This window comes from Cetorhinus maximus, chromosome 20 (genome assembly GCF_964194155.1).
Source record: "Cetorhinus maximus chromosome 20, sCetMax3.hap1.1, whole genome shotgun sequence".
Lineage (NCBI taxonomy): Eukaryota > Metazoa > Chordata > Chondrichthyes > Lamniformes > Cetorhinidae > Cetorhinus > Cetorhinus maximus.
Genome location: NC_135898.1, coordinates 32,060,430 through 32,086,030, shown reverse-complemented (window position 1 = coordinate 32,086,030; position 25,601 = coordinate 32,060,430). Strand labels below are relative to the sequence as shown.

Sequence of the window (25,601 nt, the reverse complement as noted above, 5' to 3'; positions counted from 1 at the left end):
ACACCAGGGATGCCTTAATACTGCAAAGGTTTCTATAGCATATCTATAGAAGGGGTCTGGTGAAATGTTGGTCCTCCTTTTCCCACGTTGCTACGAGACAGTCCTGTAGCCATTATGTCCAAACATTCACCATCGCCCCACGGGAGAACATGATTCTTCCTGCCCTCCCTCAACCTTTTATCTCTTCCCTAAACCTCCAGACACCAGTCACACAGCCACAGCAATCAATAAGAACATCAGCATGAGGGAATGTGAGATTTATGTTCATCCACAAGCTTGAAAGGTCGAACAGGACCAATGAATAAAAACCTCACCCATGTGCCCCTACTCATAACGAGTGTGGATCTTTACTAACATGTTTACGAGTGCTCCAGCACAGTGTTGCCCCTCGATTGTGGCTGCACTGGAGAGAGGCGGCTGATCCACCACCTCTCTTGCCCTGATGACTTTGGAGGCTGTCCTCTGTGCGGTTGTAGCTAAGACCGGTCGGCCACTCCAGGAGACTCTTGCTGAGATGGATGCGAGTCATCCATCACCGCGACAGTGGTTGAAGCCTGTGTCAATGGCTGATGGTCGGAGGAGATGCTGCCCCCATCAGAAGTGCCATGAGAGGAACTTCCAGATGGAGGCAGCTGCTGCTCACCCCCCCATCGCTAGGACCGGTTGGTCCTCACTGCCAACTGGTGAGGTCCCAGGAACTGGGTGGGTGACCAAGCTCCCAGTTCCCCTGCTGCCCTGGGCTTGAGCCCCTGAGCTCAGAGCCAGGGCAATGGTGTACAGGGCAGAGCACATCCCAACGATTATCTGCAATGCACTCGGTTTGCCTCACCAGGACTGTCGCCAGTCGGTCAATGGAGGAAGCTTGGTGTTCTGAAGAGTGGGTGATCGGAGTGCTTAAGGCTTGGATGCACACCTCCACAGTCCAGGCCAGAGCACACAACCCCTCTGGCATACCCACCAAATCTTCGTGGACCTCGCGCTAAACGTCCGGCATCTAGCACTCATGGACAACTCTAGAGGCTCATGATACAACTCTGAATCAGACTCTGGAACAACCCAGACACTCCTCCAACTACCTGAGGCCTGCTCCACTACATTCTCAGGCAGCTGCACGTGCCAATGTGAAGCGCCCTCATCAGTGTGTGCATGACCCCTATCCGACGTGCGAAACCCTGCCACAGTGCCAGTATCTGCAATGGTGTTGGGTGCAGAGAGAGGATGTGATACTGCATCCTCCGAGGGTTCCTCAGAGGAGGGAGTTGCTGGATGGCTTCTGGTGCAGCTTGCTCTGAAAAGGCTTCTCCTATAACAGAGAGAAATCAGTAAGGGGGTAGTCGGTTATCTAATTACTTGACACGTCAGCACTTTCATATGACGCACATCAACTGTTTCACAGTATGAGTGATTGAACTCCGCAGACACAATGAACTCTTGAGCAATGATCTGAAGCTTGTGATCATGAAGTTTGTCAATGTGCCAATGTGAGAACTCTATTCACCAGACACATTGCATAATTCCTAACCTTTATTAAACTAGCACCAACCACCATCTCACCGGAACCAGACCTTTCACCAATGTTGCCACTGCCTATACTCGGGGTTCTTTAGTGCAGCCTTAGCAAACAGAGTGCAGCTGACTAACTGAGTGAAGACCAGGGGTTTGGTGAGATGGAAATTTTAAGTGTTAATTTTGTTCTTAAGTTTTGTTCTTAAAATCTAATTTAGTCATAAATTAGCTAAGTTCTTTCTTTCTTGCAGTTTAGACAGGGTAAACTCACTCTCAGCTGTAGGAGCTGAGTAGTTAATTAGCTAACTGGATGAATCTGGTTACTGTAGCCCCAGTTCAGTTGACTATAAATTCAGGGTTCTTTAGTGCAGCCTTTGGAAATGGAGTGCAGCTGAGCTAACTGAGTGAAGACTTGGAGTTTGGTGAGAGGGGAGTTGGGAGAAAGAGTTGTTTGTTTCCTCTTTCTATCTTTCTAACCCCATAGAAATTGGTTCTTGCTCTACTACCGAGAAAGGAGCTAGCTGTTTGGTGAGTATCTGGTAAGTGGGTAAGTTCTATTCTATCCCTAAGCTTTAAAATAGTACACAATTTGGTGGTAAAGTTAATAAATTATACAAAAAGTAACATAAATAAGTTATTAATATAATTAGGGCCCCTAATTATAACTACATGGTAGGACAGAGGATAGAAGAGATAATGGAGGCTTGCCAGAAAGGTACAGCGATAATCATCGGGGATTTTGACCTACATATAGACTGGAAAAATCAGATGGGCAAAGTTAGCATAGATGAGGAGTTCATAGAATGTTTTTGGGATACTTTCTTAGAACAGCACGTTCTGGAGCCAACCAGATAGCAGGCTATTCTAGACCTGGGGCAGAAATTTTCCCCCATTGGAGAGCAAGTTTAGGAGTGGGCGCATGGAGGCGCGCCTCCGATCGACGCCCCCGATTGGGGGCGCGCCGCCATTTTACGTGGGCAGGCTAATTAAGCCCACCCAACGTGAAATGCGCTCCCTGTGCAGGTGGGGGGGAATTCCCTGAGCTGAGAGTGTGCTCTTTCACGCATGCGCACGAAAGAGCACAGTCATCTCCCTGCGGCTAAGTGCTGCCTCAGAGAGATCGGCTCCACAATAAAAAATCTTAAAAATAGAAAAAAAAAAATTCCCTGACATGTCCCCTCATGTGACACTGTCACATGAGTTGGGACATGTCCATTGCTTTCAAAGACACTTTTATTACATTTTTAAAAACCTACATGAAACCTCATCCCGCCCGTGGATGAGGTTTCATGCTTTTTCTAATGCCTGCCAGGGCTCTCAGCCTGCCTGCCAACCTTAAGGTTGGATGGGCAGGTCCACTAATTACTTTAATGAGTTTGTCAATGGCCTCAATTGGCCATTGACAGGTCGGTGGGTGCACAGCTGATTCGGCAGCGCCCTTGTTACCTGAAAATTTAAATGGGGTGGAGACATATTGGGAGTTCCGCACGATGTCATCCTGCGTCGTTTTACGCGTCGGCGAGCGGGACCTGCCCCGCCACTCACCGACTGGGAAATCCTGGCCCTGGTATTGAGCAATGAGATGGGAGTAATTTATAATCTCAAAGTGAAGGCACCCTTAGGTAGCAGCATTCATAATATGATTGAATTTTTCATTATTTTGAGGGAGAAATGAGTGGATACAAGACTAGTATTTTAAAGTTAAATAAGGACAATTATGAAGGTATGAAAGCGGAGCTGGCTAAAGAGACCTGTAAATGAGTTTAAGGGATAGGTCAATAGAGGTTCAGTGGTAGACACTTAAAGGGACATTTCAGAATAAACAGAATATAAACATTCCAATGAGAAAGCAAAATTCCAAGTGGAGGGCCCACCATCCGTGGTTAACTGAAAAAGTTAAAGACAGTATCAAACTTGAAGAAAAAGTATATAATTATGCAAAGACAGGTGGCAGATCGGAAAATTGGAAAGAATATAAAGAGCAGCAAAGAATGACAAAAAAGATTAATAGGGAGGGAAAAATTAGAGTATGAGAGAAAGCTATCTAGATATATAAAGACTGATAGTAAGTGTTTCTATAGATATTTATATAAGAAAAGAGTTAACAAAGTGAGCATTGGTCCTATAGAGAGCGCGTCTGGGGAATTGATAATGGAAAGTAGGGAGATGGCAGATGAATTAAACAGGTATTTTGCTCTCCTCTTTACTATAGAGGACACAAGTAAGATCCAGGGAATAGCTGTACATCAGGAAATGGAAGGGTGGGAGGAACTCGGGAAAATTACAATCACCAGGGAAGTGGTATTAAGCAAATTGTTGGGGCTGCGGGCTGACAAATCCCCAGGTCCTGATGGACTTCACCCTAAGGTTTTGAAAGAAGTGGTTAGTGAGATGGTTGATGCACTGGTTTTAATTTTCCAAAATTCCCTAGATTCGGGGAAGGTTCCATTAGGTTGGAAAATAGCAAATATAACTCCTTTATTCAAAAAGGAAAAGAGACAGAAAGCAGGAAACTACAGGCCAGTTAGTCTAACATCTGTCATAGAGAATATGTTAGAAGCTATTATTAAAGATGTTTATAACAGGGCACTTTGAAAAATTTGAGGCAATCAGGCAGAGTCAACATGGTTTTGTAAAAGGGAAATTGTTTAACCAATTTATTGAAGTTCTCTGAAGGAGTCACATGTGCTGCAGATAAAGGGGATCTAGTGGATGTACTGTGCTTAGATTTCCAGAAGGCATTTTATAAGGTGCCACGTCAAAGGTTATTGCAGAAAATAAAAGCTCATGATGTAGGGGGGTAACATATTGGCATGGATAGAAGATTGGCTAGCTAACAGAAAGCAGAGAGTTAGCATAAATTGGTAATAAAAACAGATGATGCTAGAAAAACTCAGCAGGTCTGACAGCATCTGTGGAGAGAGGAATAGAGTTAACGTTATGAGTCCGTGTGACTTCTTCAGAGCATAAATGGGTCTTTTTCTAGTTGGCAGGATGTGACGAGTGGTGTGCCACAGGGATCAGTGCTGGAGTCTCAACTTTTCATAATTTATATAAATGACTTGGATGAAGGGACCGAAGGAATGGTGGCTAAATTTGCTGATGACACAAAGATAGGTAGGAAAATAAATTGTGAAGAGGACGTAAGGCGGCTACAAAGTGACAGAGATAGGTTAAGTGAGTGGGCAAAGATCTGGAAAATAGAGTATAATGTGAACAAATGTAAAATCATTCATTTTGGCAAGAAGAATAAAAAAGAAGCTTATTACCTAAATCACGAGGATTGCAGAGCTCTGAGATTCAGAGGGATCTGGGTGTTCTAGTGCATGAATCATAAAAGGTTAGTATGCAGGTATAGCAAATAAGTAGGAATGCTAATAGAATGTTATCATTTATTGTGAGGGGAATTGAATACAAAAGTAGGGATGTTATGTTTCAGTTGTTCAGGGCATTGGTGAGACCACATCTGAAATACTGCATACACTATTGGTCTCCTTATTTAAGGAAGGATGTAGATGCATTAGAAGCAGTTCAGAGAAGTCTACTAGACTAATACCAGGAATGGGCGGGTTGTCTTATGAGGAAAGGCTGGACAGGTTAGGCTTGTATCCACTGGAATTTAGAAGAGTAAGAGGAGACTTAATTGAAATCTTTAAGATCCTGAGGGATCTTGACAGGGTGGATGTGGAGACGATGTTTCCTCTTGTGGGGGAATCTAGAACTAGGGGTCACTGTTTAAAAATAAGGGGTCGCTCGTTTAAGACAGAGATGAGAGAAATGTTTTTCTCTCAGAGGGTCCTGAGTCTTTGGAACACTTTTCCTCAAAAGGCGGTGAAAGCAGTCTACGAATATTTTGAAGGCAGAGCTAGTTAGATTTTTGATTAAGGCAGGAATGTGAGGTTCAGATCAGCCATGATCTTATTGAATGGCAGAGGGGCCGAGTGGCCTACTCCTGCTCCTAATTCATATGTCTGTATGAGTCAGGCTCTGGCAGGGCCAGCACTTGCTCCTCATAAGGAGTCAGGACTTCCAGATCAGGTAGACTGCCCCCTCTGCAGGTTCTCTCTCGGACGTTGTGGGCTCACTTTTGCTGAAAAGATTTGACAGAGTTTCATCAAAAATTTCAAACTATCATATGTTATGCATCCAATCCATTATCAGATCAATGCCAGCCTGCAGCCTCTGCTCATGTGTGATAAGGTGATCCTGCCAACCACCCCTGTGTAACTAGGCCTTTGTTTGAAATGCACAAGGGCATGGTCAAGGATAGCTGTGGAATCATGCTGCTTTTAATGAGCAGCGAAGCTCAACTATCTCCTGCATTCGTTAGTGGGACCTGTTTCACACTGGACCCAGATTGCTTACCCTGAGGCCATACTCACCCTGGCCAAACTCATGAGGCCATTGAGCCTTTTGTGGCACTGGGACCAAGTCCTTCTCACCATGCCAACACTGGTGACCTCTTTGGCCACCTCCTCCCGTGAAGCACGAGTCTGGCTGGGCTTCCTCCTCTTGCCAGCACTTGGCATGAGTTTGTCACGTTGATCATACCAAGGGTGGCCTCACTGAATCTGCAGACAGCTTTGTCCCTTCTAGAACAACTCTCCCCTTGCTCTGATGGCACAGACAGCTATGCATAGGAATATGTAATAACTGTACAACTCCTCAATGTCAAAAGGTGGGAGACTTGCTGAGTTTTAAAATCTCTGTCATCTATGAGGATTGACATGGTTTGCAGAGATTAGCTAAAAGTTAAATTCACTTACCTGGCCTGACTGGAAAATGCCCAAATCTTCTCTCTGTATAGTTGATCCACTCCCTTGATCATCTGATGCATCACCTGACACTGTCCCATGACAGGGGGCCCTTTAAAGTGCTGGCCATGACCTATTTCCATGTCACAGCCTTCAGCCTCAGAACAGACATCCCACCCTCCAGCACTCATTGGGCGGGATGATGGTCTGTGACCTGCCCTTGATGCTAATTGACGGCAATTAACGTATTATCAGGCGCACTCCAACGGCAGGCCAGGATGTCGGAAAGCTGCTGGCTTCCGGGTGCAGAAACTGCCGTCGGCATGTGACCATATTACTCAGCCCCTTGTATCCAGGAATATATCATACGCAGCCCTGCCCAGGGGTCTGTTATCCCCAAAACACAATGCAGGAACAAAATGTTCTTCCAGTGGTGTTGACCAACATTTAATGCTCAACCAAGACTAGCAGAAAGAAATGATTTGGTCATTTATCTCATTGCTATTTCGGAAGCACGCTGTGTGACAATTTCAACAGTGACTGCTTTTCAAAAGTATTTCATTATACATCAAGCACCTTGGAAAGGTTCCCCTTTCCATATGACCCTTTTGAAACATTGTTTGGGCAAATCTAGCAGTTGAGCCCATTAACCCACAGATAAGGAGTCTGTATTTGTAGAAGACAGATTCATTGATTAGAGGAAGGGGGATGGAGGTGGTGAATTTCAAGACAACATTGAAAGAAACACTGATCATAAAGATGCAGATTCAGCTTACAGACTAAATTATTACCCTACCATCTGCTTTTAGGGTGAATAGTCTAAGTTATTATTTTCAGTCATTATTTTTCACAAGTCATTATAAAATCCCATTTGTACACATCTGTTTTTATTAAATTTTCCTCTGAAACAAAGATTAACTGGACAGTGAAAGATAATGGTCTGAACAAGATGGAGTTCGAGCCATTTCTGTGCAACTTACTTTTAATGTCACTGAAAGTGAGATTTCATTTGTTTAACCAAATGACATTGATAAGTGGGGATGTAGAAATGTGAATACAAGCTGTACTGGCCCACTTTGCTCAGGATGCCAAATGATGAGGGATGATTTGAACATAGGGGAGACTTCCCCAGAGAATTAAGCCTGGAATAGGTGTGATGTTACCATATGAAAGGTGGAGGGTTTGGGCTTGGAGCGGGGGGGGTGGGGCAGAATGGCTACCCTGTTGGGAGCAGATGGGTGGGGGAAAAGCTGACCAATGTTTAGGTTTGTAGCCTCCCTATGTTACTGGGAAGAGGTACTAAATACTGCACTGCATCTATTCAGGGACCCATCCAATGTCACTATCCCTAATGTAGCTTCTGTGTCTGGACAATTAAAGTTCTATGTTATGTTTTCAGTCAGTTACTGGGTTAGCAAACCCAGTTAGAGACGAATTTGACATGTGTTTCTACTGTATTTTCATGATCAGTTTAAAGCTCTTCTATTATTTGAAGTTCCCTTGTGGCAGATCTTGAGGCAATAGTATGGTTGAGAGGAAGCTGGATAAATATCAAAGGGAGAATGAAATAGAAGGATATGCTGATTCGGCTGAAGAGGGATGGGAAGAAACTCATGTGGAACGTGAAACATGAACCAGTTGTTCTGTGGCCTGTTTCTGTGCTGGATATACTATATAATTCTATGTATCCTATGTGTCCCTGGGTCAGCCTACACTATGGGATCTGTTATCTCAGGATCATGTTCTAACCTCACTCTATTACTCATTACCACAATAAACCTGCCTGAATCACTTCCATTTCTGTAAGGAGGCAATTAATAATTTAGTTAAAAGCAAAATACTGCAGATGCTGAAAATCTGAAATAAAAACAGAGAATGCTGGAAAAGCTCAGCAGGTCTGGCAGCATCTGTAGAGAAAGAAACAGAGTTAACAGTTCGAGTCTGTATTACTATTCTTCAGAGCTATAGAGAAGTTACTAAGATATTAAATTAATAGTTTAGTATTTCTTATGACCACCCATTTATGAAGGAGCTCAATTTGCTCAGGTGGCAGCTGGGTGGAAATTGAACTGGCCCAGCCCATTGTGCATTTTATATACCTTTTCAACTTTTGGGTCATTATAATAATATAGTTGTCTCTTAAAACCCAAGGGTCAATTTGTAACATCTAGACAACAGCTCAGCTAATGTGTTTGCAATGCCTTCACTTTGTTTAACGAGGTGTCCTATTTTCAGAATAACAAGTTGCACATTAGAATGCAGCAAGCACACAACAGACACAACAGATGTAATCGAAAGTCAGCAAAGTTTCATAACAGTATTCATTACATCTGAAATAATTGGCTCCTGAGGCAAATTCCAGACTGTCACTCAATCAGGCAATTCATGTGGCTTCAAATCACAACAGCTGCTTGGGAATCTCAACTCCAACATGAGTTATATTTTTTTTCACTCACTTCCACAAATTTCCTTTTTTTAAAATTCATCCATGGGATGTGGGCTTCGCTAGCATTTATTGTTCATCCCCAGTTGCCCTTGAGAAGGTGGCAGTTATCTGCCTTCTTGAACCACTGCAGTCCATGTGGTGTAGGTACACCCACAGTGCTGTTAGGGAGGATGGTCCAGGATTTTGATCCAGTGACAGTGAAGGAACGGTGATATATATCCAAGTCAGGATGGTGAATGACTTGGAGGGGAACTTCCAGCTGGTGGCAGTGGTCGTGGGTTTGGAAGGTGCTGTCAAAGGATCCTTGGTGAATTCCTGCAGTGCATCTTGTAAACGGTACACACTGCTGCGACTGTGCGTCGGTGATGGAGGAAGTGAATGTTTGTGGATGTGGTACCAATCAAGTGGGCTGCTTTGTCCTGGACCGTGTCAAGCTTCTTGAGTGTTGTGGGAGCTGCACTCATCCAGACAAGTGGGGAGTATTCCATCACCCTCCTGACTTGTGCCTTGTAGATGGTGGACAGGCTTTGGGGATTCAGGAAGTGAATTACCCATCACAGGATTCCTAGCCTCGAACCTGCTCTTGTAGCCACAGTATTTATATGGCGAGTCCAGTTCAGTTTCTGGTCAATGGTAACCCCCAGGATGTTGATAGTGGGGGATTCAGTGATGGTAATGCCATTGAACATCAAGGGGTGATGGTTGGATTCTCTCCTGTTGGAGATAGCCATTGCCTGACACTTGTGTGGCGTGAATGTTACTTGCCACTTGTCAGCCCAAGCCTAGGTATTGTCCAGGTCTTGCTGCATTTGGACATGGACTGCTTCAGTATCTGAGGAGTCGCGAATGGTGCCGAACATTGTGCAATCATCAGCAAACATCCTCACTCCTGACCTTATGATGGAAGGAAGGTCATTGATGAAGCAGCTGAAGATGGTTGGACCGAGGACACTACCCTGTCCTGGAGCTGAGATGACTGACCTCCAACAACCACAACCATCTTCCTTTGGGCTAGGTATGACTCCAACCAGCAGAGAGTTTCCCCCTGATTCCCATTGACCCCAATTTTGCTGGGGCTCCTTGATGCCACACTCTGTCAAATGCAGCCTTGATGTCAAGGGCAGTCACTCTCACCACACCCCGGGAGTTCAGTTCTTTTGTCCATGTTTGAACCAAGGCTGTAATGAGGTCAGGAGCTGAGTGGCCCTGGCGGAACCCAAACTGGGCATCAGTGAGCAGGTTATTGCTAAGCAAGTGCTGCTTGATAGCATTATTGATGACCTCTTCCATTACTTTACTGATGGTGGAGAGTAGACTGATGGGGCGGTAATTGGCCAAGTTGGATTTGTCCTGCTTTTTGTGCACATGACATACGTGGGCAATTTTCCACATAGCCAGGTAGATGCCAGTGTTGTAGCTGAACTAGAACAACTTGGCTAGGGGTGCGGCAAGTTCTGGAGCAACAAGTCTTCAGTACTATTGCGGGAATATTGTCAGGGCCCATAGCATTTGCAGTATCCAGTGCCTTCAGCTGAATCTTGAAATCACGTGGAGTGAATCGAACTAACTGAAGACTGGCATCTGTGATGCTGGGGACTTCCGGAGGAGGCCGAGATGGATCATCCACTCGGCACTTCTGGCTGAAGATTATAGCAGATGCTTCAGCCTTATCTTTTGCACTGCTGTGCTGGGCTCCTCCATCATCGAGGATGGGGATATTTGTGGAGCCTCCTCCTCCAGTGAATTGTTTAATTGTCCAACACCATTCATGACTGGACGTGGCAGGAATGCAGAGCTTAGATCTGATCCGTTGGTTGTGGGATCGATTAGCCCTGTCTATCACCTGCTGCTTATGCTATTTGATATGCAAGTAGTCCTATGTTATAGCTTCACCAGGTTGACACCTCATTTTTAGGTATGCCTGGTGCTGCTCCTGGCATGCCCTCCTACACTCTTCATTGAACCAGGGTTGATCCCCTGGCTTGATGGTAATTGTAGAGTGGGGGATTTGCCAGGCCATGAGGTTACAGATTGTGTTCGAGTACAATTCTGCTGCTACTGATGGCCCACAGTGCCTCATGGATGCCCAGCTTTGAGTTGCTAGATCTGTTCAAAAGCTATCCCATTTAGCATGGTGGTAATGCCACACAACACAATGGAGGGTATCCTCAATGTGAAGGCGGGACTTCGTCTCCACAGTGGTCACTCCTACTGATAGTGTCATGGACAGGTACATCTGCGGTAGGCAGGTCAGTGAGGATGAGGTCAAGCCTGTTTCTTCCCTCTTGTAGGTTCCCACACCACCTGCTGCAGACTCAATCTAGCAGCTATGTCCTTTAGGACTCAGCCAGCTAGTGGTGCTACTGAGCCATTCCTGGTGATGGACATTGAAGTCCCCAACCCAGAGTATATTCTGCACCTTTGCCACCCTCAGTGCTTCCTCCAAGTGGTGTTCAACATGGAGGAGCACTGATTCATCAGCTGAGGGAGGGCGGTACGTGATAATCAGCAGGAGGTTTGCCCATGTTTGACCTGATGCCAGGGAAAGTTTCTCTTGACTGTATACCACTGTGCCACCACCTCTGCTGGGTCTGTACTGCCGGTGGGACAGGACATACCCAAGGATGGTGATAGTGCCTGGAACATTATCTGTAAGGTATGATTCCGTGAGGATGACTGTGTCAGGCTGTTGCTTGACTAGTCTGTGAGACAGCTCTCCCAATTTTGGCACGAGCCCCCCAGACATTAGTAAGGAGGACTTTGATGTTAGTAAGGAGGACTTTTCAGGGTCGACAGGGCTGAGATTGCCTTGTCATTTCCAGTGCCTAGGTCGATGCCAGGTGGTTTATCCGGTTTCATTCCTTTTTTATGACTTTGTAGCAGTTTGTTACAACTGAGTGGCTTGCTAGGACATTTCAGAGGGTATTTAAAAGTCAACCACATTGCTGTGGGTCTGGAGTCACATGTCATTTGTAGGCCAGGCCAGGTAAAGATGACAGATTTCGTTCCCTAAAGAACATTAGTGAACCAGATGGATTTTTATAACAATCAACAATGGTTCCATGGTCATCATTAGACTTTAAATTCCAGATTTTTACTGAATTCAAATTTTACCATCTGCCTAACCCTAATCCCAAGGCATTACCATGGGTGTCTGGACTACTGGTCCAGCTACAATGCACATACACATGGGATACAGGGTAATTTGATAAGGTAGATTCAAAATTGGCTTAGTTGTAGGAGACAGAGTGATGACAGAAGTCTGCTTTAGTGACTGGAAGCCAGTGTCCAGTGGCGTACCACAGGGATCTGTGCTCGGTCCCCTATTATTCGTCATTTATATAAACAACATAGATGTCAATGTGGGGGGTGGGATTAGTAAGTTTGCGGATGACACAAAGATTGGCCGGGTGGTTAACAGTGAGGTTGAGTGTCTTGGGCTAACAGGAAGATATAGACGGGATGGTCAAATGGACAGATAAGTGGCAGATGGAATTTAACCCTGAAAAGTGTGAGGTGATACACTTTGGAAGGAGTAATTTGACAAGGAAGTATTCAATGAACGGCATGACACTAGGAAGTTCTGAGGAACAAAGGGACCTTGGCGTGTGTGTCCATAGATCTCTGAAGGTGGAGGGGCATATTAGTGGGGTGGTGAAAAATGCATATGGGACACTTGCCTTTATCAGTCGAGGCATAGATTACAAAAGTGGTGAGGTCATGTTGGAGTTGTATAGAACCTTGGTGAGGCCACAGCTGGAGTACTGTGTGCAGTTCTGGTCGCCACATTATAGGAAGGATGTGATTGCACTCCAGTGCAGAGGAGATTCACCAGGATGTTGCCTGGGATGAAACATTTAAGTTATGAAGAGAGGTTCAATAGACTTGGGCTGTTTTCATTGGAGCAGAGAAGACTGAGGGGCGACCTGATCGAGGTGTACAAGGTTAAGAGGGGCATAGACAGGGTGGAAAGGGAGCAGCTGTTCCCTTAGTTGAAGGGTCAGTCACGAGGGGACATAAGTTCAAGGTGAGGGGCAGGAGGTTTAGGGGGGATGTGAGGAAAAACATTTTTCCAGAGGGTGGTGACGGTCTGGAATGAGGTGCCTGGGAGGGTGGTGGAGGCAGATTGCCTCACATCCTTTAAAAAGTACCTGGATGAGCACTTGGCATGTCATAAAATTCAAGGCTATGGGCCAAGTGCTGGTAAATGGGATTAGGTAGGTACGTCAGGTGTTTCTCATGTGTCAGTGCAGACTCGATGGGCCGAAGGGCCTCTTCTGCACTGTGTGATTCTGTGATACAATACCACTACGCCATCACCTCCCCCAGTTTAGATTCTATCCTGATCCCGACTCAGGCTGGTGACAGGGTCCAAAATGTCCGCCAGTAATGTGGAGATTTTTTTTCGATCTAGTAACCATTAGGTTGGTAAATCTGTTATTTTCTAAGCTCAGTTAAAACCTACCTTCTGACAGGGTCAGGACTTTGAGAAGGGTTGTGTTCCTAAGAATCAGGTAGCAAGTGTTTCTACAGGTACTTAAAAAGGAAAAGAGTAAGTAAAGTGAGTGTTGGTCCTCTAGAAAGTGACAGTGGGGAGTTAATAATATATAATAAGGAAATGGCAGAAGAAATGAACAAATATTTTGCTTCTGTGTTCACTATGGAGGATACAAAAAACATTCCAGTAATAGCTGCAAATCAGGAGGTGAAAGGGAGAGAGGAACTTGGTGAAATTGAAATCACTAGGGAAACAGTACTGAGCAAATTGATGAAGCTGTGGCCTGGCAAGTCTCCAGGTCCATGGATTACATCCTAGGGTCTTAAGGGGTGGCTAATGAGGTAGTTGATACGCTGGTGTTAATTTCCAAAAATTCGCTAGATTTCAGAAAGGTCGCATCAGACTGGAAAGTAGCAAATATAATCCATCTATTCAAGAAGGGAGGGAGGCAGAAAACTATAGGCCAGTTAGTTTGACGTCTGTCATGGGGAAGTTATTCGAATCGATCGTTAAGAATATAGCTGGGCACTGAGAACAGTTTACGGCAATCAGGAAGAGTCAGCATGGTTTTGTAAAAGGAAAATTATGTTTAACTAATTTATTGTAGTTTTTTGAAGGAGTAACATGTGCTGTGGATAAAGGGGAGCCTGTAGACATACTATACTTGGATTTCCAGAAGGCATTTGATAAGGTGCCACATCAAAGATTGCTACGGAAAATAAAAGCGCACGGTGTAGGGAGTAACATATTAGCATGGATAGAAGATTGGCTGGCAGAAAACAGAGTATGCATAAATGGGCCTTTTTCTGATTGGCAGGATGTGACGAGTGGAGTCCCACAGGGGTCTGTACTGGGGCCGCAACTTATTATGATTTACATCAATGACTTAAATGAGAGGAGTGAAGACCTGGTAGCTAAGTTTGCAGATGACACAAAGAAAGGTAAGAAAGTATGTTATGAAAAGGACATGAGGAGGTTGCAGATGGATATAGATAGGTTGAGTGAGTGGGCAAAGTTCTGGAAAATGGAGCTTGATGTGGGGAAACGTGAAGTTGTTCACTTTGGCAGGAAGAACAAAAAAGCAGAGTATTACTTAAATGGAGATAAAAAAACAAAAAACTGTGGATGCTGGAAATCCAAAACAAAAACAGGAACAAAAATACCTGGAAAAACTCAGCAGGTCTGGCAGCATTGGCAGAGAAGAGCACAGTTGACGTTTCGAGTCCTCATGACCTTTCAACAGAACTGAAGGTTCATGAGGACTCGAAACATCAACTGTGCTCTTCTCCGCTGATGCTACCAGACCTGCTGAGTTTTTCCTGGTATTTCTGTTTCTGTTTTTGTTACTTAAATGGAGAATGGCTGCATAGTTCTGAGGTGCAGAAGGATCTAGGTGTTCTAGTACATGAGTCACAAAAAGTTAGTATGCAGGTACAGCAAGTAATTAAGGTTAATGGAATGCTATCCTTTATTACGAGAGGGGTTGGACATAAAAGTAAAAACCTCCTTTCCGATCCTCCTTTTTCCAATGATTTATAATTTTTTTACAACTGTATTTTTTTCTTTTCCCTCCTATTTTTAAATTTATTTCAATCTATTGTTTCATCTCCACCTTTTAGCCCATTTCGATCCCTTCCCCCCACCCCACCCACACTAGGGCCATCTGCCACTAGCTTGCTTCCCTTAATGTCCCCATTAGCACATCCTTTAGATAATATCACCACCATCAACACCCCTTTGTCCTTTTGTCTATGACATCTTTGGCAGTCTCTTCTTGGCCTCCACCTATCACTGACCCCCTATTGAGCTCTCCTGTCCCACCCCCTTCTACCAGCTTATATTTCATCTCATTTCTATATGTCTTAGTTCTGATGAAAGGTCATACGGACTCGAAACGTCAACTGTATCCCTCTCCGCAGATGCTGTCAGACCTGCTGAGTTTTTCCAGGTATTTTTGTTTTTGCTATAAAAGTAAGGATGTTATGCTTCAGTTACACAGGGCATTGGTGAGATCGCATCTCGAATACTATGTGCAGTTTTGGTCTCCTTATTTACGGAAGGATGTAAATGCATTGGAGGTGTTTCAGAGGATGCTTACTAGATTGATACCTGGAATGAGTGGGCTGTTTTATGAGGAAAGGTTGGACAGACTGAGCTTGTTTCCACTTTAGTTTAGAAGTGTGAGGGGTGATTTGATTGAAGTATACAAGATCCTGAACGGCCTTGACAAGGTAGATGTCAAAAGGATGTTTCCTCTTCTGGGTGAGTCCAGGACTAGGGGGCACTGTTTCAAACTTAGGGGTTGCCCTTTTAGGTCAGAGATGAGAATTTTTTTCTCTCAGAGGGTTGGAACTCTGCCTCCGAAGGTGGTGGAGGCGGGGTCATTGAATATTTTTAAGGCAGAGGTAGATAGATTCCTGTTAGGCAAGGGAATCAAAAGTTATCGGGGTTAGATGGGAATGTGGAAATCGAAACACAAGAAGATCAGCCATGATCTTATTAAATTGCAGAGCAGGCTTGAGGGGCCGAATGGCCTACTCCTGTTCCTATTTCTTATGTTCTTAAGAAGAGTTACATTTGATTCAAAGCATTAACTCTGTTTCTCTCTCCGCAGATGCTGCCAGATCTGGAGAGTTATACCAGAACTTGATCTCCAGCATCCACAGTATTTTGCTTTTATCTTTGAGATGGTAAATTTTGTAGCTGTAAGAAACCTCAGGGAAAATTACTTGGGAACTGCGCTTAAAATAGAACAGAAAAAAAGAACCACATCTAAAGCTATTTTACTGGATAAGGAGAGAATTCTCAAGATAGCAAGACCAAAAGCACAGTGAGATTGGAAGGACGCAGAACTGCAGCTAGACATGTGAGATACAAGGTTAGGGAGGACAAACAGAAGGCAACTTTGTTCAGGGGTTCTCATCCAGAGAGGGTTTCAAAACTTTTCAAAAACGTTCAGGTTTTTTTTTTAAAGAAAAATACACCATTGTGTAAAGGTGGGATCAAGCTAGGGTTGCCAACTGTGATTAAATGGATTCCTGGAGGTTTCGTCACATGACTTGACCCCCACGCTCCAGCCATTAGGTCGGCCAACACATCCCATCCTTGTGACGCGCTGCTTTCCTACACCAATTGGAAAGCAAAAAAGACTCATTACCCAATTGGACGGTGACTGTCAGCCAAACAGCTTTTTCACCCCTGTAATCAAAGAAAATGTCAAGAAGAAAATTTTAATTCCCTGATGATTTTTCTCCAGGGTTGCACTAGCAGTGTCCTGGAGATTGATCTTCAATTCCTGCAGACTCCAGGCCAATCCTGGAGAGTTGGCAACCCTCGATCAAGCTGAGCAAACTCCAGCTCCAACTTGGTGCCCCTTTGCGGTGAGCAGGGCAGCTGCTGCTGAGTCCAGGCCCCCTCACTGAGAGGGAAAGGAAGCAGAGCTCGCTGGTCACTCAACACAAATCCCCAGGCTCCCACTGTATATTCTATCCACCCTTTATCCTAACACCATGCTGCATGGGCTTGTGTTACCCCAAATCCCAGGTTAATTGGGGTAGTTACCCTCCTAATCCTCTCCTCACACCCTGAATCCTCCCAGTGCCATCGTCACCAGTGGCAACTGGGACCCACCCAGTTCATGCATCCTCCGACCACTGAAATCGGCCGGTAGCTGCTCCACGCGCACCGACATTGATATCAGTTCATATCTGATTTCTTTTTGTCCAGGCTACGTAATTCGCACAGTCGCGATTGTCAACCAGATGGAGCTTGGGAATAGGTGGCAGCTGCAAATCGGAAAGGAACTGGAAGACGGAGGGCTGCAAACAGCTCTTGTGGCGGGAAAAGAGTGGGAACAATGGGGATTGGCCCTTACTGCCAGCAGGAACTGAAACCGTTTTCAGGCTCCATTAACTACCCTACACTGTCTCATTCAACCCTACCCCCATTATTCTCTCCCCTGCTGCCTTCAGTATTCAGTCCCACCGGGTAGTTGTTAAAGGCTGTCATATCTTTGACTGTCTTAATCATGCTTTTAATCCAAATTTGCGGTTGAGATTTGCAGAAACTATTCAACCCAAGGGGAGCATCGATCATTTAAATGAAGTTACAGAATGTTGGTTGTCGGCTGGGATTTTCTTCATGACAGACAGAGTCACTGGTAAAATACTCTCAAAAAAAATCATAAAACCAGCAATAAAAGATGTTTGAGAGCTATACTTCACTTTGATATTGTCAGAACTTCGGAAAAGTTTTATATTCCCCAAAACCTAGGGACTGTCTGAAAGCATGAAGATAAGGGATTGGTATATTTGAAACATGCTAATTCATTTGGTCTTAAGGGTTCTGAAAACTGCACGAAAGGAACAAGCTGACGTTGATTGACGATAGGTTTTTATTTTTTTCCTCAGGGGAAAGCGCGAACGCAGTTCCCCCACTATCACACATTTTGCAGTCGAGTATCCTGTATTTGGGGACATCTCAGGCGCCAGCAAACCCGGAGTGCAATGGGATAGCCTCATGGGAGCACAACCTTCATGATCATTGTTCCTCCCCTGCCCGGTAAGTATGACGCTATCTTTTTAGATGCACAGGCATGAGCAGGCATGATCTGAAGAAGAGTCATACAGACTCAAAACGTTACCTCTGGTTCTCTCTTCACGAGGCTGTCAGATCTGCTGAGTTTTTCCAGCATTTTCTGTTTTTGTTTTGTCTATGCACTTTTGACAGACGGAATTCTCCAAACAAATGGCTTGTGAAAAGCCTGAACCTTAGACTTTACAAGGGCCTGGGCTGTTTTATTGTTCTACAATCTCAGCAAGAAGCTACTCTTAACCTTCAAACAGTCACGAGGAAACTGATATGCAGAAAGGGTTTTCAACATATGCCCATTGTCAAGACGTGTTGACTCCTCAAGGGCAACTGTAGTTTAAACTTGATTTTGAACTTGTCAATGAAACATCCCGCTGGGAAGGGAGGGGATAAAAATCGTTCCAAAAGAGTGATTTGGTGGTTTGCCAAGCAGCCTGGTCAGCTGCTGTAGGTCCGATCGACAGACTGCTCGCTAGGCGACTGTACATGTATATCTCTTGTAACATTTTTGTGATGCATTGTGACAGGGGTATTGTAACAAGTGTCTTGTATTGCTCAAATCTAATAAAGAGATTTGTGTTTAATTTGAGTTTTGAGTGTAGTCTTATTATTTTTCGTAATTCTCATGTCCAAACCGTAGAAGTGACCTGCCAGGGTGGAAGGTTACATCTTAAATACAGCTGTAAAAGTGTTGGTGGCCCTTTGGTGTCAAGTCTTGTTTATTCTTCCCCTGCGAGCCTCTACCTGGAAAGTGAGCAGTCTTGCTCCACCAAGGAGAGATTGCAGGCAGACCGGAGTGTCCACATCCTCCTGGTAGGATTTCAACTTTCCAGCATTTACCCTGGAGTCACCAGAAATTTAACAACAATCCGGATGTTGCTGTGAGCAATTTCGGGTTTTAAAAAATGATAAATGATTCAGGTCTTAAAACATTGTGCTTTTTACATTTTTGTTTGTTTTCACTTCTGGTTATTCAGTATAAAAACATTGGGGATGGTGGAAGATGGCTGATTGACAAATAGGCAGGGAAGTAGTTCAGGCTGATGTGCTGGAAACAGTCAGTGAGGATGTAGGGGATTGAAGGGGATAAAGGGAGACTGGGATGGGGATAGAGGGGGAGGTATAGAGGAAGGGGGATAGAGGGGAAGGATAGAGAGAGGCTTTTTTTATTCATTCATGGGATGTGGGCTTTGCTGGCTGGGCCAGCATTTATTACCCATCCCTAGCTGCCCTTGAGAAGGTGGTGGTGAGCTGCCTCCTTGAACCACTGCAGTCCATGAGGTGTAGGGACACCCACAGTGCTGTTAGTGACAGTAAAGGAACAGCGATATATTTTCAAGTCAGGATGGTGAGTGACTTGGAGGGGAACTTCCAAGTGGTGGTGTTCCCATCTGTCTGCTGCCCTTGTCCTTCTAGATGGTAGTGGTCATGGGTTTGGAAGGTGCTGTTGAAGGAGCCTTGGTGAATTCATGCAGTGCATCTTGTAGACGGTACACACTGCTGCTACTGTGCGTCAGTAGTGGAGGGAGTGAACTTTTGTGGATGGGATGCCAATCAAGCGGCCTGCTTTGTCCTGGACGGTGTCAGGCTTCTTGAGTGTTGTTGGAGCTGCACTCATCCAGACAAGTGGGGAGTATTCTATCACATTCCTGACTTGTGCCTTGTAGATGGCAGACAGGCTTTGGGGAGTCAGGAGGTGAATTACTCGTCGCACGATTCCTAGCCTCTGACCTGCTCTTGTAGCCACAGTATTTATATGGCTAGTCCAGTTCAGTTTCTGGTCAATGGTAACCCCCCAGGATGTTGGTTGAGGGGGAGGGATAGAAGGAGGCTGGGATGGCAATAGAGGGGGAAGGATAGAGGGAGGCTGAGATGGCAACAGAGGGGGAAAGATAGAGAGAGGCTGGAAAGAGGGTACAGTGATTGGGTAAGAGGGAGTGGAACATGCATGAGGGACAAGTATTTTCTGCAGTACTCAGATATTAACAACAGCAGCAGTAATGTGGTGAGTGGGAACGGCACTGAGGGGATTTTCATACGGAAAGAAATACTAGTGTTGTGTTACCAGGGGGGCCTGTGGAACTTTTATAACACAGGAGGAGGGCCTCAGAGTAAAAAGATTGAGAACCCCTGATTTAGATAACTGAAGAACGCAATGAGAAATAAGAACATAAGAGATAGAGTAGGCCATTTGGCCCCTCGAGACTGCTCACCATTCAATAAGATCATGGCTGATCTAATTGTGGCCTCAACTCCACCACCCTGTTCCCCTATAACACTTGAGTCCCTTGTCAATGAAAAACTGTCTCATTCAGCCTTGAATGTATTCAATGACCCAGCCGCCACTGCTGTCTGGGCTAGAGAATTCCAAGGGCCTACGACCCTCTGAGGGAAGAAATTCCTCCTCACCTCCATCTTAGATGGGAGGCCTCGTATTCTGAAACAGTGTTCCCTAGTTCTAGATTCCCTGAAGAGATAAAGAATCCTCTCAGCGCCTACCCTGTCAAGCCTCCTCAGAATCTTATATTTCAACAAGGTCACCTCTCATTCTTCTAAACTCCGATGACTTTCGGCCCAACCTGCTCAACTCTTCCTCATAAGAGAACATCCTTCATTCCTGGAATCAGCCTAGTGCACCTTGTATGATCTGTTTCCAGTGCAGGTATATCCCGCCTGCAGTCAGGTGCACAATACTCTCGGGGCTGGATTTTACAGCCCCCACTGGGCTTGTCTTCAGCAGGTGGGGTATGTAAAATACGAGGGGTGGCAAGCCCACCACCTTCCCGCCCGCCTCCGAGCTGTCCCCCATAATATGGTAGGTGGCCGGTTATTGAAATTGGCAGCCTGCCCACCATTTTTGAATAATAATTAATGATCAATTGATCTTGTTACCAAGCTAACTGACCTGAATAATATGCTGCCCATGCCATTGAAGGGCTGGCCTGGGCAGGCAGGCCGGAGTGGGCAGGCTGCTCTACTGGGAAATTTGCTCAAAAGGCAGGAAGAAGGGGGCGGTGGGAATATATTCTTTGGGGGAGGGGTGTGTATCAAGGGCTGCACCCCCCGTCCAAGATGATATCTCACCCCCCTTTGTTCCTCCCCGCCTAGCCTCCAAACTCTAGATCCCCCTTCGATCCCCTTGCCAGGCTCCCCAGTCCTTCTCTGTCCAAACCCCAGGACTTACCTCACTCCAGAAGCCGTGCCTCTTTATCTGTGCGCCTGCTTGCAGTCCCAGCAGCAACCACTACGGGGTTCTGACACTGCTCGAGCTGCCGGCCAGTTGGATTGACTGCAGCTTTGGAGGGTGGGACCTCCTCGCATTGGGGGGCAAAAGTCCCACTCTCACCTCACTCATACTGCCCGCAGAATGTTAGTACTTAATGTGGGCCAGCTGCTGTCCGAGGGTGAGCAATACAGCTCTGTAAAATTCAGCCCTCAATGTGGTCTCATCAATGCCTATACGGTTGTAGCAAGACTCCCCTACTTTTATACTCCATCTCCCTTGTAATAAAGACTAACATTCCATTTGCCTACCTAATTACTTGCTGTACCTGGTTAGGTGAGAGACATTATACGGGCATTAGGAAAGACTCAAAATAACTTATACAACAACAGGCAGATTAACAAGGCTTGTGATCATACTGCAGCAAATGGAGGTGTAGACATGTCAACTGAAAGGATCTGACAGAAGTTTGTAAGAGATCTTTCTAGAAAGGGAAGTAAGTGTTTTCCAAACAGTCTCGTAAAGATAGTTTATCACTCACTGAACGAGCTACAGAACTACCTTCTCCTCACATTAAGCAGCAGTTCTCACAGCTGCACGAAGAAGCTTCTGGGTTTCCCTGGACTCTGAGTTGTGTTTTTCTAGTTGTACTTTTATTTGTACAGGTACTTTGCTTGACCTTTCTTCCTCACAATTGGGCACAGGGCCAATCATGGTGCTGGTAATGATAACTAGAGCTATTTAGCCACAAAAGCGTTTCGGTGAAACTAGGCTCATCCAACCAGCTACAGTCTTAGAATCGGAAGAGTGCTTAACAAGCAGATCATTTCTAAAGGAACAAACTCCATGTACCAAGCAATTTATTGTAGGAAAGTCTTGCATCCACTTCGCAATGTTACTTCTTGTGACAGACATCGATCTCACACTGTACAATTCAAGCTAAATTTCTATTTCTGTATTTGATCAGTTCGCTGTTTGTAATCATAGAAAACAACAAATCATAAATGAAATGCACCAACCCAAACATCTCAAGGTAAGCAATCAGCAATTTTAAAATAACATCTCCTTAAAATATGGTGTGGTCGCTAAACAGCGACCAATAGGAAGGAGCAGAAGATGGACCAATGAAGGCAAGTCAAATAACTTGCAGTCAACAGCTTGGTTTCTCCATTAAGCTGAGGTCATATTATTGGGAATGAAGCTTGTGACATAGTTAAGCCACTTTAAAATGCACGAGACAATGGGGTTGACTTTAACCTGCCCTTACCAAGAAGGAACAGTGCATGAGAGTGGTGAAAATCAGGCCATTAGATTGATCAGTCTAGGTGACTCCATTCCTGGCCTGGATCATTTTCCCCATTAACTTTTGATTCGGCCCAGTTTCTTGCCCCAGGCAGACGAGGCCTAATTGAAATGCAAAAGTTGCAGGCAGGTGGCATTGTCAGTGCTGCAGTTCTATTTGTACAGCAGTGTGGGCTGGGAGGACCAGCCTGGTGCCAAACACACCAGAGAAACCTAGCTGGAGGCAACCTAGTGGTCAGGAGAGGCCAGGGTAAGGGAGGTTACTTTTTATAAAAGATTAGAGCATTGTTTTGAGACGGAGCGAGCCTGAAGTGTTCCTAGTCTCTCAATTGGATTGGTGGTCTTCGTCTACCATAGCCTTGCCTCTCCTTGCTCACCAGCACTTAACTCTCATCCGCAACACTGTCTGGCTCCCATCGATCTTGGTATCATTCCTGCCAGCTTTGGCATGAGGCAGGTGCACACTATTAACTGAGGCCCAGCAGTTAAAATCGGCTGGCCATGCTCCAGTCTCGTCTGCCTATTTCGGAACTACCCCCACACACTGCTCCTGCCCGGAGTTAAAACCAATTAAATGATTGAACTGGCCTAAGAATAGCATTTTCTAAATTTAAATTGCACTTAACAACGTTTACCACCAGAGATCTGGAGCTCTCTGAGAAATCTTCAGATCAAGTCGTAGAGCATCCCGAGTGCCCAACAACGTAACAGTGTCCAATTCCCACAAGCTTCTGTCCCCTCCTGCTAATAGCTACTCCTCCCTGGAGACCTGCTGTCATGGTGTGTCACACTTGTCTTTCTTACGCCTTCCTCACACATCCACTGTAGCTTGTCTGTAACTACTCTGTGACATCTGTCACGACCACCTAGGTCGATCCCTTTTTCTGCTGCCCTCCACTCTTCTGGGAGAGATCTCTGTAGCTCTTTAGCTCCGATCAAATGGCCAAAATATTGACATCTCCTTTACTGCTGTCATGCAATTTCAAGCATCTTTCCATTTGTCTTATGGTCTGTATTTTATTTTATTCTTTGATGGGGTATGGGAATCACTGGCTAGCCTAGCGTTTGTTGCTCATCCCTAGTTGACCTTGAGAAGCTCGCGGGGAGCTGCCTTTTTGAACTGCTGCAGTCCATGTGGTGTAGGCACACTCACAGTGCTGTTAGGGAGGGAGTTCCAGGATTTTGACCCAGCGACAGTGATGGTGTGTGACTTGGTGCCATTGTCATTTCCAGTGCCTAGGCCAATGCCGGGTGATCTGTCCGGTTTCATTCCTTATTAACTTTTCTGTAGCAGTTTTATAGAATTGAGTGGCTTGCTAGGCCATTTCAGAGGCATTTAAGAATCAACCACATTGTGGTGAGTCCAGAGTTATATGTAGGCCAGACCAGGTAAGGATGGCAGATTTCCTTCCCTAAAGGACATTAGTGAATCAGATGGGTTTTATGAGCATCGACAATGGTTTCATGGTCACTATTACCAAGACTAGGTTTTTTTTAACATTCCAAATGTATTAATTGAATTTAAATTCCACCAGCTGCAATGATGGGATTTGAACCAGTGTCCCCAGAGCATTAGCCTGGGCCTCTAGATTGCTAGTCTGGCGGCATAGTGGTAGCATCACTAGGTCAGCATGCTGGAGACCCAGGGTAATGCTATAGGGATGTGGGTTCAAATGGCAGATGGTGGAATTTGAGTTCAATAAAAATCTGGAATTAAAAGTCTGATGGTGATCATAAAACCATTGTCAATTTTTGTAAAAACTCATCTAGTTCACTGCTATCCTTCAGGGAGGGAAATCTTCTATCCTCACCCGGTCTGGCCTGCATGTGAATCCAGACCCACAGCAATGTGGCTGAGTCTTAAAATTGCCCTCTAAACAAGGGCAATTAGGGATGGGCAATAAATGCTGGTCTAGCCAGCGACGCCCACATCCCATGAAGGAATGAGAAAAACCTACACCATCACCACCCCAGTGTATATGGAATTTTAAACATACGCCTGAACACCCACATTTCAAAGGCTTCTATTTTCTTTGACAGATTTTTGCTTATTGTCCGGGTTTCTGAGACATACACGCATCTATGTTTAAAACTCGTAGGGACAATGATCACGAAAATAAGTGAAGCCATTCATAAAATCTACTCGGACTTGACTTGTCAGCCCCACCCTGCCTCCATTTACTGAAAGATGGTGCTGAGGAAAGCCCTCCATGCAGGAATAGTGAAAGTAAGTGGAATTCCTGTGCATAAATTATCAAACAAGGTAAAACATGAACGCTTCAACTCTTTTTGAGGCAAAGAGTACAATTTATTCTGCTGTTTTTAAGTTTTGTTTATCAGGCCATTAAAGCAGGTTACACATGACAATCGACACTGCGAAATTTGTCATTGTTTGATCGTGTTGTTTTCGAGATTCTGGTTCAGGATTCCCATAGCGCCACTCCTGACCCTCCCGACCCCTGCCCACCCCCCGACCCCTGACCCCCAACCCCCACCCCCACTAGCTAAACTTACAGTCTCCTTGGAGAGGCAAAAAATGAGGAATCACTGTAGCTTAATTTACCTTAAAGGCAATCAAACAAAGTTCAGAAAACGACGGGACACATCATCTAAAACCTCCTTGCTCTTGTACTCTATGCCCCTATCAATGAAGACTTTATTTTAAAAGCTATCTTTTAAGTCTTTGTGATATTATAAAGCTTATTACCAGTTAAGATGTGAGTTAATACACATTTTTAAAGTTTGGGTCGTTTCATTGGTTGTATTTTATTAAAAAGATTGATAACTCTGTTCATTGATATAAACAAGGAAAGTACAGGAAGGGATTGGATGAAGCAGTTGGTTGTTGTAAAAAGGAGACTAAAAAAGGGCTGTCCATTTGAGCCAGAAGCTCTGGGTTTAAGCTCCATTAACCTTTGGCACAAAGCCTTGGCTGTAATGTCAGTGCTGCATTGAGGGGGACCGGGGCTGGGGGAAGCAGGGGGCGGGGGGGTGCTCCCATCTTAGATGAGACATTAAGTTAAGACCCCATTCACCTCTCAGGTTGATATAAACAATCCCATGGCACTATTCGAAGAGGAGGCAGATGTTCTTCCAGTTGTGTTGACCAATAATTAACCCTCAATCAGTTCTGGAAGGAGCATATTGAGTGGTCATTTATCTCATCACTGTTTGGGGGTCTTTCCCACATGCTTTTACCTAGACTGCAACAGTGACTACACTTCACAAAAATTTCATTGAATTTGCAGCACTTTCAGAGGCCTGGAGAAGGTAGAAAGAGAG

General features: G+C 45.0%; 1 protein-coding gene and 1 non-coding gene across 2 annotated transcripts in view; both read right to left on the bottom strand.

Moving 5' to 3' along the window:
- The window catches only part of LOC144695011 (catenin alpha-3-like), a 1,693,436-nt gene that overhangs the window by 1,420,150 nt on the left and 247,685 nt on the right, over positions 1 to 25,601 (bottom strand). The gene's annotated exons all lie outside the window — the stretch shown is intronic.
- Positions 17,611 to 17,772, bottom strand: LOC144695104 (U1 spliceosomal RNA). Its single transcript, XR_013579868.1, has one exon. It is a non-coding gene; the product is annotated as a U1 spliceosomal RNA (small nuclear RNA).